This window comes from Populus euphratica, unplaced genomic scaffold (genome assembly GCF_000495115.2).
Source record: "Populus euphratica unplaced genomic scaffold, PopEup_1.0 scaffold32.1, whole genome shotgun sequence".
NCBI classification, from domain to species: Eukaryota; Viridiplantae; Streptophyta; class Magnoliopsida; order Malpighiales; family Salicaceae; genus Populus; species Populus euphratica.
Genome location: NW_011499861.1, coordinates 1,394,303 through 1,406,693, shown reverse-complemented (window position 1 = coordinate 1,406,693; position 12,391 = coordinate 1,394,303). Strand labels below are relative to the sequence as shown.

At 27.7% G+C, this 12,391-nt stretch overlaps 1 long non-coding RNA gene across 3 annotated transcripts; it reads right to left on the bottom strand.

The window, feature by feature from the left end:
• Nucleotides 1-10,029: 10,029 nt before the first annotated feature.
• On the bottom strand, nucleotides 10,030-11,121 carry LOC105124830 (uncharacterized). 3 transcript variants are annotated; one of them, XR_842124.1, is made up of 2 exons: nucleotides 11,040-11,121; nucleotides 10,030-10,291 (listed from the first exon to the last, which is right to left on the bottom strand). It is a non-coding gene; the product is annotated as an uncharacterized LOC105124830 (long non-coding RNA). The 3 variants fall into 3 exon arrangements; XR_842125.1 differs by having other exon boundaries at nucleotides 10,738-11,115; XR_842123.1 differs by having other exon boundaries at nucleotides 10,030-10,502; nucleotides 11,040-11,112.
• Between the last annotated feature and the right edge of the window lie 1,270 nt (nucleotides 11,122-12,391).

The window sequence follows — 12,391 nt, the reverse complement described above, 5'->3', positions numbered from 1 at the left end:
ACACCCATTTATTTATTGAATAAAGACATATTAGTCATCTAATAATTTTATCCCCTCTTCCCATGAATAAATAAAAACATGAATATTTTTATTTTATCAAATATAAATTTTATATTTATTCTCATTTTAATCAAGTGCGTGCAAGAATAAGCTGTGTAATTTTTTTTATTGTAATTTAGTTGTTTTGAGTACTTTTCTATCTTTACAAAACTAGCCCTTTTAGTATTTTATTAATTTTATAATATATTATGTTTTGATTTTTTTATTTAAGATATAAAAAAATAATATAAATTATATTTTAAAATCTCATCTAATAGATTATATTTAAATTTTTAAGTTAAATTAATTTTTTAATATAGTATTAAAGTTTTGAAAATTTAACAGTCATGTTTTTAAATCTTATTATCTTTATTTATTTAATAAAAATTAATTATATTGTAATATAAATTTATATAAATTTAAAGCTTAAATAGTTTTTACTGAGAAAATATTATAAATTACTTTTTTTTAAGGCAAATGCTACAGTCCACTCATGAAATAAGTGGGAGCATGGCTCCCAAAAAATTTGACAGCCCTTGGATCAAAGGAAAAACCACAAGCCCTTGATCAAGCCAAAAAAAGCCATGAGAATTTGAATGTAACAAACAGCTCGTATAGAGAGATTTTAAAACACCAGCAAAATACCACCCCCTTAAAATATTTTTTTATTGAAAATAAATAGTTATTCTCATACATTTTTTTTTATAAAAGCTATAAAATAGAGAAAAAAAAATTTAACTGCCTTTTCTCTTCCAACTTACCCTCTCTCTTTTATCATTTTAACACAAATAACATGTAATGCTTTCTTACATTCAATTTCTAGGTCCTATTTTTTTATTTGAATATTACACCCATTTATTTATTGAATAAAGACATATTAATCATCTAATAATTTTATCCCCTCTTCCCATGAATAAATAAAAATATGAATATTTTTTTTATTGAACATAAATTTTATATTTATTCTCATTTTAATCAAGTGCGTGCAAGAATAAGCTGCATAATTTTTTTATTGTAATTTAGTTGTTTTGTGCACTTTTTTATCTTCACAAAACTAGCCCTTTCAATATTTCATTAATTTTATAAGATTTTTTATTTAAGATATAAAAAAATATTAAAAAATAATATAAATTATATTTAAATTTTTAAGTTGAATTAATTTTTTAATATAATATTAGAGTTTTGATAATTAAATGGTAACAAATTTAAATATTATTATTTTTATTTATTTAATAAAAATTAAATACATTATAATATGAATTTATATAAGTTTGAAGCTTAAATAGTTTTTATTTAAGATTGTATATTAGAAAATAATATAAAATATATATTAAGATCTCAAATATTAAACTTAAATTTTGAGTTAAAAATTGGTTCTTCAACCATATATATATATATATAAAATACTAAATTAACTTAAAAAACTAGTTATACATTAAATCATGAACCTAATAAAGAAAAAATCAGAAAATCTAAACGCGAAAATTTTCTTCGATATTCAACAGCCGATGCTGTCTTACAGCATTTGTCATTCGTGTGCCATTCCTGTTCTTTAATGTTATTCTCTCTCCGTATCTAAGACTGAAAGCCATGGCATTTGCGGCAGCGTTTGCTTTATCAACAATTGCACAAGCGGCGGAGGAGATTTTTCAATGTCGGTGCTCTGATTTGATGGTTTATCAGCAATGTGCCACCAACTGGGTCTTCTCCTTGTAGCGACTCATCATCATAGATATTCGCTTTGTCAAAAGCGTGAAGAAGTATGGCTGCTGCTGCTTCTGTTGATGATGGAACAAAAAGAAGATGAGACACCTTAGCATGGCTCTTGAACAAACTCAAGCGATGCCCTGCTGAAGCCTTTCAATCTGTTATGGATTGGGATCGTGCGTCAATTAAGCTAATAAGCAAGAGATCAGCAGAAGGTGTGTTCCTTGGAGAGAACAAGGAGGAGATTGACAGCCTCATGATTATCGAAGGAGGAGGGAAAAAAAGAAGAGAGAGAAGAAGACAACGAGAAGAGGTGGAGAAACAGAGAAAAGATAAACACAACTGAAAATATCGCGCGCGAGTTGTTTCAACTTTTCACTGTAAGAGTTTAATGAATTTTGGTCGGGCTCTGTTTTTTTTTTTTTAATCTGATCTAAGAGCTTTCAAAAAAATAAAAATTCGGAGGGCAGTGCTCCCACGAGGCACTGTAGCATCGCCCTTGCAGGCGTGAGTAGGATTTTATACGGTCCCCACATTCCTGCTTTATTGGGGGGCTACACATTAATTCCTCGTTGTCTTTCCACGTAATTCATTGTGGAAAAATACTTAATCATCTTTGTTTCGATATCATTTCCACGTGTTCTTCTGTCGCGTTGATTATCTCTGAGAATATCAAATGCTCCGTCAACCTTCACCTCGAGTCTCTTCTCCGTGTTGATTTTAGTGTTGGTTTTTGAGAAAAAAACAAATTACATGAAAAACGAGTAATGTTTTCCAAGAAACACGTCAAGTAAAAGCTTGATTATATAAAGATATAATTTATGTTATTTTTTGATATTTTTTTGAAAAGAAAATCTTTTAAATTTACATATATGCACATTGATTTATGTTATTATTTTTTAATCAAAACTCGTAATCCTTATGTTATTAAACACTCGTACCTATTAAAAAACTATATTAATTTAAAAACTTAAATAATTAAATATAATTTATATTATAATATGTATTACAATTTATATTATCTCTCTGTTAATCTATATAATTTATATTACTAAATCATAGATGTTTCATGAATATATACCTCCCTCATTTAGATAAAAAAAATGAATATATACCTCCCTCATTTAGATAAATTTTTTTTGTCTCCATCGCTTTAATTCCAGGAAAGAAAAGTCTTCATATAAATCTATCACTTTGTCAATTCCTAAGATATATGTTGGAGACAATATTGTGAAATATGACAAATTTGATTTTAAGCAATCCATCACTTTTTCTCGTATATTAGGCTCCATCTGGATCAAATTCAAGTTAAATAATCTTTATAATCTTTGACTAGCCAACATTACTTTTTGTTAATCCCCGATAGGGCTGTGCCTGTTTATCCTTTCTTTTCTCACTCCTTACATCCTGGATATTAAATAGGGCTGGCATTTCCCCATCAACATAACATTCGCAAGCTAGCAGTGAGCTTAACCATCTAGTCATGGGTGAAAACCACCACTTTAAAGCGTTAAGCCATCGATCCAAGGATAAAATTACATGCCATCGATCTCATTACCATGAGAAAATAAGTCCGCCATTAGCGCCATGCACCAAATCGCTCACAGACCTATATAGTTATTAAAACTATTGGAACTGTCAAATTTGATATCGTTATTAAAACTATCATAGGATTTTGAATGTAGGAGTCTTTGTGTAGAGGGCTCTGCATCAAGAACTTCATTAGAGAACGATGATTCACCCACCCTAGAACTTCCCCCACTTAATTTGTCCGTTGTGTTCCTGCTGAGGTCTCTCGTCATGAGCTTTGATTGCATGTTACAATATCTACATTAATGTAGCCTAAATTAACCTTATGGTCGAGCCAGGAACGTTATGAGGAACCATATGGTCCTGGATTCTAAGCACATATTTGCTCTTCTTCCATAATATTTTCCTCTCCCTCGTGCTCCACCATCTCCCTTTACAATAATGTATGGTGATGCATGAAGGTAATGACCATCGCAGTCGCTGCAGTTGCTTTACTGATACTTGCCATACCCATTATGGCTTTTCATTAGAGATCCTCTAACGAGTTTTGTTTTTTTTTTTTTTTAAAAATATTTTTAAATAAATTTAAATTTTTTTATTTTTTATTTTAAATTAATACTTTTTATATATTTAAATTATTTTGATACACTAATATCAAAAATAATTTTAAAAAATAAAAAATATTATTTTAATATATTTTTGAGTAAAAAATATTTTAAAAAACAACAACAATTATACTATCAAAGATACTCAAACATACTCATTAAGATTTTTTTCTTTCTTTCTTAGTGTAATTTTATCTTATTATTTATATTTGAAATATTCTGTTCCTTTATCTTTAATGATGGTAAGTGTCTTTTTATGATGTTATATTTATTTTCTTTTATTTTATTTTTTGTACATTTTGTATATTATAATTATTTATATTAGTGTTTGTTATAGCACTAATGAAATGGAAAAGCACGCTTGAAGATCAGCAAAGATTTTCTCACCGGAAACTACTTAGAAGATGTTGGTGCCAGATACCTATCTCTTAAAGAAAACAAGTCACTGTTCCATGTTCTAGCTTTAACAAACCAACAAATAATACAAATGCATGAACAAGAGCTACTTTTAGAAAAACCTTAAAACAAAAAACCCATCTACTTTCAAGAGTTTGATTTAAATAAATATAATTTATTTCGGGGGGTTAAAGAGTGCAGTTCAATCATATTTGATTTTTTTGTTATTTTCAATTAATTTTTTTGTATTTTTGTATTGTTTTATTATTGATGTTAAAAATAAATTTTAAAAAATAAAATAAAATATTTTAATATAAAAAATACTTTAAAAAATTAAAAAGAAAAACACCCCTGAGTGAGTTATCAACTATTTGTTCTTCACTATTCAAAACATTGCTTTCCAACAAGTAATTTTTCAAGGGAAATCTATTTTTTGCCTATAATTTTAAAATATATTTTAATTAAGTAGATAAATCTTGGATCTAACTAAATCAAAATTAAAATTAGATATAATTCAAGAAAAAATAAAAAGAAAAATCTAATATGATCTGATAATCTGATTCACCTAATAAAATCTAATCAAAAATCTAATTTTAATTTATTAACTTTTATTTTTTTAATTAAAAAAATATTATTTTGATTTTAAAAAATCACGGTCAGAAAACCATGCTCGAAACACACGCACGACGCTATCATCATTAGTCAACTAATTATACTCTCATGTCGTATGCAATTATGATTTGACAGTTTGTGAATTTTAGGATTAAAATACCATTTTAAGACATGTGTCAATCTTAGCGGTGGCTCTTTGAGTCGGTGGTCGCCTTCTTAATATCCGTTTTGGACCCGCTTGTTCGGCTGTCTTCCATTCTTATAGATGATTGTCAACCGTTCAAACACTTCAGCTCCTGCTTCAACACGTATTTGTACTTTAAACCAACACCATCTCTTTCAAAGTTCATGACTCCTACAAGACTTATTGGTAGTTAAACCGGCAAGATTTTAGATTTGTTTAAATTTAAATTTTATAAATCTTAGAATTATTAAAAATTTATATATATATATATATTAATTTTAAAATTTATAAAATTAATTAAAATATATATAAACTAATTTAAATATATATATATATATTAATAAAATAATAAAAATATTTATGCTTTTCATCCAAAACAACATCAAAAAACAAAGATAGATATTTTAATTTTAATCTTTATATTTAGAGCATGCTTGGAAGCGTGATTGTTTTTCAAAAAAATTTCATGTTAAAATATATTAAAATATTTTTTTTATTTTTTAAAAATTATTTTTAAAATTAACACATCAACATGATTCAAAATATATATAAAAAAATAATTTTTTTTAGTGTTCTCTTAAAATCATTGCAAATTTAAAAAAAAAATAAGTGAGAGAGAACACAATGCAATTAAAAATTATTGAAATGCCTCGAATTGCAGTGACACAATTGAGAATTGCTATGGTTTAGGAATCCGTTTAAGAATCGATGATATATATATATGCGCGTGCGCGTCAAGGATCAATGGAATGTTTTCCAACTTCAAAGTACAGTTCTGAGGGGTAATTTTTTTTTTTTGTAATTTTGATAAATTAACAAAATTTAAATTCACTCTCAAAAATATTTTTCACCCATATTCATTTGCAGTCTTCACTTAAATAATATAATAATGATTTTTCTTCTCTCGAATAAACTTAACACTGTTTTCTAAAAGTATTTTTATCTTTACATAAGTTTTATTAGTCATTATTAATTGACCATAAATAAATATGTTTTTCTTCATTACAAATATACAATAAAAATATTAAAATATTCTTAGAAGGAAAATATACAATAAAAATATTAAAATATTCTTAAAAGAAAAAAAAAAGAAAAAGCAAAACTAGCATCAATGGTTAATTTTATATTTTTACGATGATTTTTTCATTATTATTAATTCAGTTGATGACAATTTAATATTTGATTAAATATAAAAAATAAAAAAACAAAATGTACAATGAAATAGTCAAAATATCCTTAAACTTTTCAATGAGTTCACGATGACCTTTTTATTATTATCAAGTTAGTGTAGAAAAAATTTGGTATTTGACCAATTATAAAAAACAATAACAAAAATATTGAGGTGTGTGTAATGCACTTGTCCGACACGTAGGAAGGGCCTCCTCTTTTCAGGCATCGTGTATGGCGCCTCTCGACATAAAAAAATACCCTTATATTTTGTCATTGCAAGCTTCACTGCGTCCTCTTCCTAGTAGTGCAACGCATGTCAACAATGCTTGTATGGTATATCATCGGTGAGTCTTTTTTATAGCTTGATCCTTTTTGTTTTGGTATTTCAACTTCAGTATATGTTCTTTTGATTTATATTTTTGGTTCTTGGTCTTTTTGTAGAATTTTTGTATGTTTTTAATTTTATTTTTCAATCTCAATTTGCCATGTATTATGTTTTTCAATTTGGCCCTCATTCTTTTGATTATTTTTTAAATCATTTGTTGGATTAATTTTTCTTTTTGATTTTGCCCTTCAATCAGATTTTTATTTTTATTTTAAATTTCAATTTTAATCTTCATACTTTTAATTTTTTGGTTCTTTTGTATAATTAATCTTTCTTTTCAATTTCACCCTTCAATAAAAAATAAAATTTATTTTGTATTTTAATTTTGATCTTTATTTTTTTATTTGTTATTTTTTGCCCTGGATCCTTTTGTGTAATTGCTTAATTTTGATCTTTATTTTTTTATTTGTTATTTGTTATTCTTTTTCTAAGTTAATCCTTTAATATTTAATTGGTGGAGAATTGAGATTTGTGATTTTTCCATATGGGAGGTGTGCTTCAAATCTAAGACCTTAAGTTACGAGTTTGAAAAATTAACATAAATTGATATTATTTTTTTATTTTTTTAATTTTTTTTTATATATATATTTTATTTTCTATCAAATTATCATAATTACATTACCTAAATCACGAGGTTAATATGCTAACTTAGTTTGGAAAATTTTTTATTCCTTGAGTTATAAATTTAGTATGTTAATTCAGATTGACTTAAGCTAGTTTTTTTAGTCTTTTTACCTAATTTTTTTCTTCTGTATCTAATTAACTAAAAATTAAATCACATCATTTATTCTCTTTTTTAAATTGTTTTTTTCCCATGATTATTCAGGCCACAAAACCTATAGTAAGAGAATGAGGAATTGAGACGAGAGAACAGAAACGGATTGACTTGAAAGAACTGATAGAGAGTGAAACAAAGAATCGAGAATTCAATTTGAATGCGTCATTGCATATTTTCAAAATTACTAATTTATTCATTTTTCAAGACTACAAATGCTAATTTATAATTTAATCTAGTTTTGACCCGTGACCAGAGTTCTGAGAGGAAACATCGAAGTTGCTGCGCTCGTTCGGAATAATATTGCTCATTCAAAGAAAACATGTGTATCATATCAATAGAGAGTGTGGCCTAAAGCTTCAAGTTCAAGAAGACAAGTAATTCTTCCCGCACAATTCAAAACTGGAACCAGCAGACATGGTGAAGTCAAACTACAGATAAAGGACGCGATCTTCCATGACGTGCTCATTTTGTCATACTGTTGTTCTTTCTTTTTCTCTGCCCTGTTCTATCGTGAAAAAAATCTTTTGACTCATCATCGCCCTTCTCATGTGAATTAGTATATGATGGCTTCCACCGTATTGATGGCTGCAGAATGGGCCGCTTGACGACTCCACCCAGCAAAAAGTTGATTCTTGACCTGATTTTGCAAGCATCCGATTGAACCAAACGTGGTTCTCAACTAAATTTGGATCCTTGCATATTTGGGTTGGCTATTTTCAATTAAATTTGCAACGTTTTCTTTCTGATGCATTGCACACGATGCCAGTTCAATTCTTCCATGCCAATGAGAGTTTGAACTTTAAACAAGCATGCGCAATCACAGCCAATAAATCAGAAATTTTAACTCTTAACATAAACGAAAGCTGGATTAAATCAAATTAAAGAAAATTCAGAATGTTCAGTAAACCACTCTCAAATCTTTTCTAGCAGTCTAAGGTTTTTTTTTTCAGGTTAATCTAGAAACCCAACAATCCACAAAGCAGGTTAATCATGCATAAAAAGCCCATAGGAAAAGTCCCACTTCCTTCACACGATGCTCTTAAGTTCTTTCCACGGCATTTCTAAAAGTAAAAATAATAATTAAAAAAAAGGGAGCTTAGACTACATAAGAAAGGTACAAGAAGGCCATTGGGTGTTATGAAACGTACATAAAAACCAAGTTTTACATTTCAATTCCGAGGAGCCTTCAATTGTGATCTTTGCATCGAAAAATTGAATTGTCCAATTGAGCAGGTAAAGAAAAGAAAAGAAAAAACTTTTTTCCTGAAATCTGTACTCTCAATATTCAACCCAAGAATTGTCAATTCTATTCTGTTTTACTCAAAATAATTGAAATATTCTATATTAATTCTTTACTCAAAATAATTGAAATATTCTATATCAATTTAAAAAATAAAATTAAAAAAAAAATTATTTTATTTTAAATCTAAGTCTGTTCCAGATTTTTCGACTAAATTCCACCTAAAACATTTCGGTTTCATTTCACATGTTTTGTTTTGCTCTTGAAAAGTTATCGAATCAAATTGAACTTTGTTCAATTTACTTAATTAAATCACTTAATTATAAAAAACTCTTTTTATTATTATTTTCAATAACAATGATATTAATAATAATATTGAAAACTATTATTACTATTTTCATTAACAATGATTTTAATTTTTTAAAATTAGATTTATCACTAATATATATGGTTTATATTCATGTTGTTTTTTTCGTATTTATACTTTGTAGGAATTTGAGTAAAATAAGAGACGTTTTAAATTCCATTAGCTTTGATAACATTAACCTAACTTTATAATTAAAATATTTGTGTTAAAATATTTTACTTTCATAATATTTTGATATTTTGTTTAAGTTGAATTACTTTAAGTTAAAGATCTATTTAATCTTGACTATTTAGAAATATTTTAAATTTTAAAATTATATTTGTTTGACATTGTGTTTGTATTGCATAATTTATAATTAATTTATTTTGAATTTGCATTATATTTGTTGAGAATATATATATATATATATATATATATATATATATAAACAATATAACCCTAAAATAGCATCATGTTTTGGACTGCGACAAGATTATTCTTGCAAAACTAGGTGCACAATTACCTGTTCCAAGACGACTTTCAATATTCTACAGCACGTTGCTATTCCGAATTCAACACTTGAAAAAAATCCATGTTAACACTCAAACCACAGCTATGACAGTGATTAATTCAATGGCAAATCAATGCACGTTTTGTTTTCACGCTTTCCACATAGATAATTTAGTCAATCAACTTCTAAATCCTTACCCTATGCTTAGTATTCATTCAACTAACAATCTTAGTCTAAGCTTCCCTTGCTTGTATTTTATTTTCCCCGAGAATGAAGCTTCCTATGTTTCTGTATCCCGGACATTAGGTGGGATTCAGCGATACGTCAAGGTTTTAATTAATACAGTACGCGTGAAACCAAGGAATCTTCAGCAAACCATGAACTTCGGAAATCGACAGGCCACCAGTAGAACCATGCATGTATTTGTGATCATTATATGCCCCTGGTTTGACAGATGTATACGATAAGTGTAATTATCTTTTCTGCACCAAAAAGAGTCGCATCTCGTGCTCTGCTGGTCAGGACATGTCTGCACAAAAAAGGATGTGCATATTTTTTGCACCATTAAGGGTGATACATTAATCTCGATGTACCAAAAATGATTCGTTATTGTTCCAAGTTCAAGAGTCATCCTTCCATTCACAGAATCCAGGTGAGTTGCTTTAGCTTCATGCACGACTTTCCTACAATGGCTAGCCAGGAATTTCAAAGAGAATGGCAGTATTCAATTTCTTCAAGTAAATGGCCACCCACGCTCAACTTACTAGATAAAAATTAACCACATGTACCTGCTTGATAATATTCATAAAAACTATTGTTACCGTGATCGTGTAATATTCCAGCTCAGAAAGACATGCAAGCATAAACGATAATGTAAAATGTAAAAAAGACAATGGAATTAGAACCGTCTCTCTGCCACCAATACACCTTTAGTAATGTGACTTATTTTTTTATTTGCGCAAAAAGAGATTTACTTTTCCTTCACTTTTGGAAGGGGCTCTGAAAAAGAAAAAAATACGTAATTTAACAAAGGGAAAACATATAAAACAGATGGTTTGGATTTTGGAGCTTTTTATCTCCCAGTTGAAATGTGAACTGAGAAGAATAACCCAAAGCCTTCCACGCAAAAGAATCTTTTTCCTCAGCACAGCATTTGCAGAACCAAGATATCCTAACAGCCATCCAAAAAAAAAAGTGTTCTCCCCATTCAATTCAGAACTCATAAATACTTTACCTCATAATGTTTATGCCTAGTACCACCAGTTTTCCAAATGAAAGCCATCTAAACAAAAGTAATTTGTCTGATTAGTCTATGAAATGCAAGGCTAAAAAGCGCAGCAACCACTTTGTCACTTGGTTAAATTATGAATTATGAAGAGATGAAAGGAAGAAAATCATTCAAGTATAATTGAGTGGAAAGATATAAGAATGTCCCATTCCATTTCCTTCAAATTCCTTCAAAACATGCCGAGAGTATCTTACTATTTCTTAGACACAATAACATGACTGAGATATTACACGTAGTAAAGGGCACACCTTTGATTACTGACTGGCCCTCTAAAGGAGTGTTCTATCTGCAAAGAGCCTTAAGATTGCAAACTGCTTGTTTCCGTTTTATTTAGGATAGCTGAAATATTTTATATTAATTTAAAAAATAAAATAAAATAATTTTTATTTTATTTTATTTTAAATTTTAGTTTATTCTGAATTTCTTAACTAAATTTTAGTTGGAATATTCTGATTTTATTCCATATATTCTGTTCAGGTCTTAAAAATCTATTAAATCAAATTAAACTTAATTTAATTAAATTAATTAAATCCTCCAAGTATAAAAATTCTTTTTCATTGTTATTTTCAATAGCAATAATTTAAAATTATATTCACACTGAAATTTTCTATAATATATAAAAATTGTTTCAATTTAAATATTTTTAAAATAATACAAATGCATGTTCCATACAACATCTTCAATTTATATAACAATTACTTTGATTTATATTTTCATTAAACATAAAAAATTGTACATTATAGTAAATATGGATTCACAATGGTTTGAAGCACTTTTTTAAGGAGGTTACGATGATGTAATAAATAACATTGCCTATTATATTAATTATGGTCATTATGCTAATAACAATGGAGATTAGTGGTAATCACAGCTTTAATAATGACAACAACTATGACGATGATTTAAATGAAGAGGGTGAGTTGTTTTGAAAAAGAAAAATTGATCGTTACAAATTGATTTTATGCACGACAAGTGCCCTCGTATTATATTATAATACTTATATATATAAGGAGCTTTGTATGAATTCATACAATACTAGAATGCAATGGTTAATGAAATATTACATGGATATTGAATATGATATTTAAACATGTTAAGGATGATGAGGCAATATTTTAAAGTCTTTGCTTTCAACTTGAAAACTAATATGGGTTAAAAGCACCTAAAAGAATGTGTGTTTTTGAAAAAATTGAAATGTTTCTTCATATAATAACACTAGATGCTTCCAACAAAGAAGTTCATGGGAGATTTCAATATCTAGGAAAAACTATTAATAGGCACTTTAATGAAGTTCTTAGATCAATTTGTTCATTCGCTATAGATTTAATACAACTTGTAGATCCTAGGTTTGTAAACACACCGCCTAAAATTATGAACAATCTAAGATATATTCCCCATTTCAATGTCATGAAATTAATCATATTTATTGATGATGATTTAAAATTAAATAAATTTGTAAAATTTATTTTTAATCAGCTAACATTGATGCTTGTTGCTAGTTTCTCTTATATTAGAATTGTGTAGGAGTTATCGATGGTATATGACACGACTAAAAGATTGATGTCTTCTCCCAAGTGCAGGAGTGTCGAAGTAATAAATA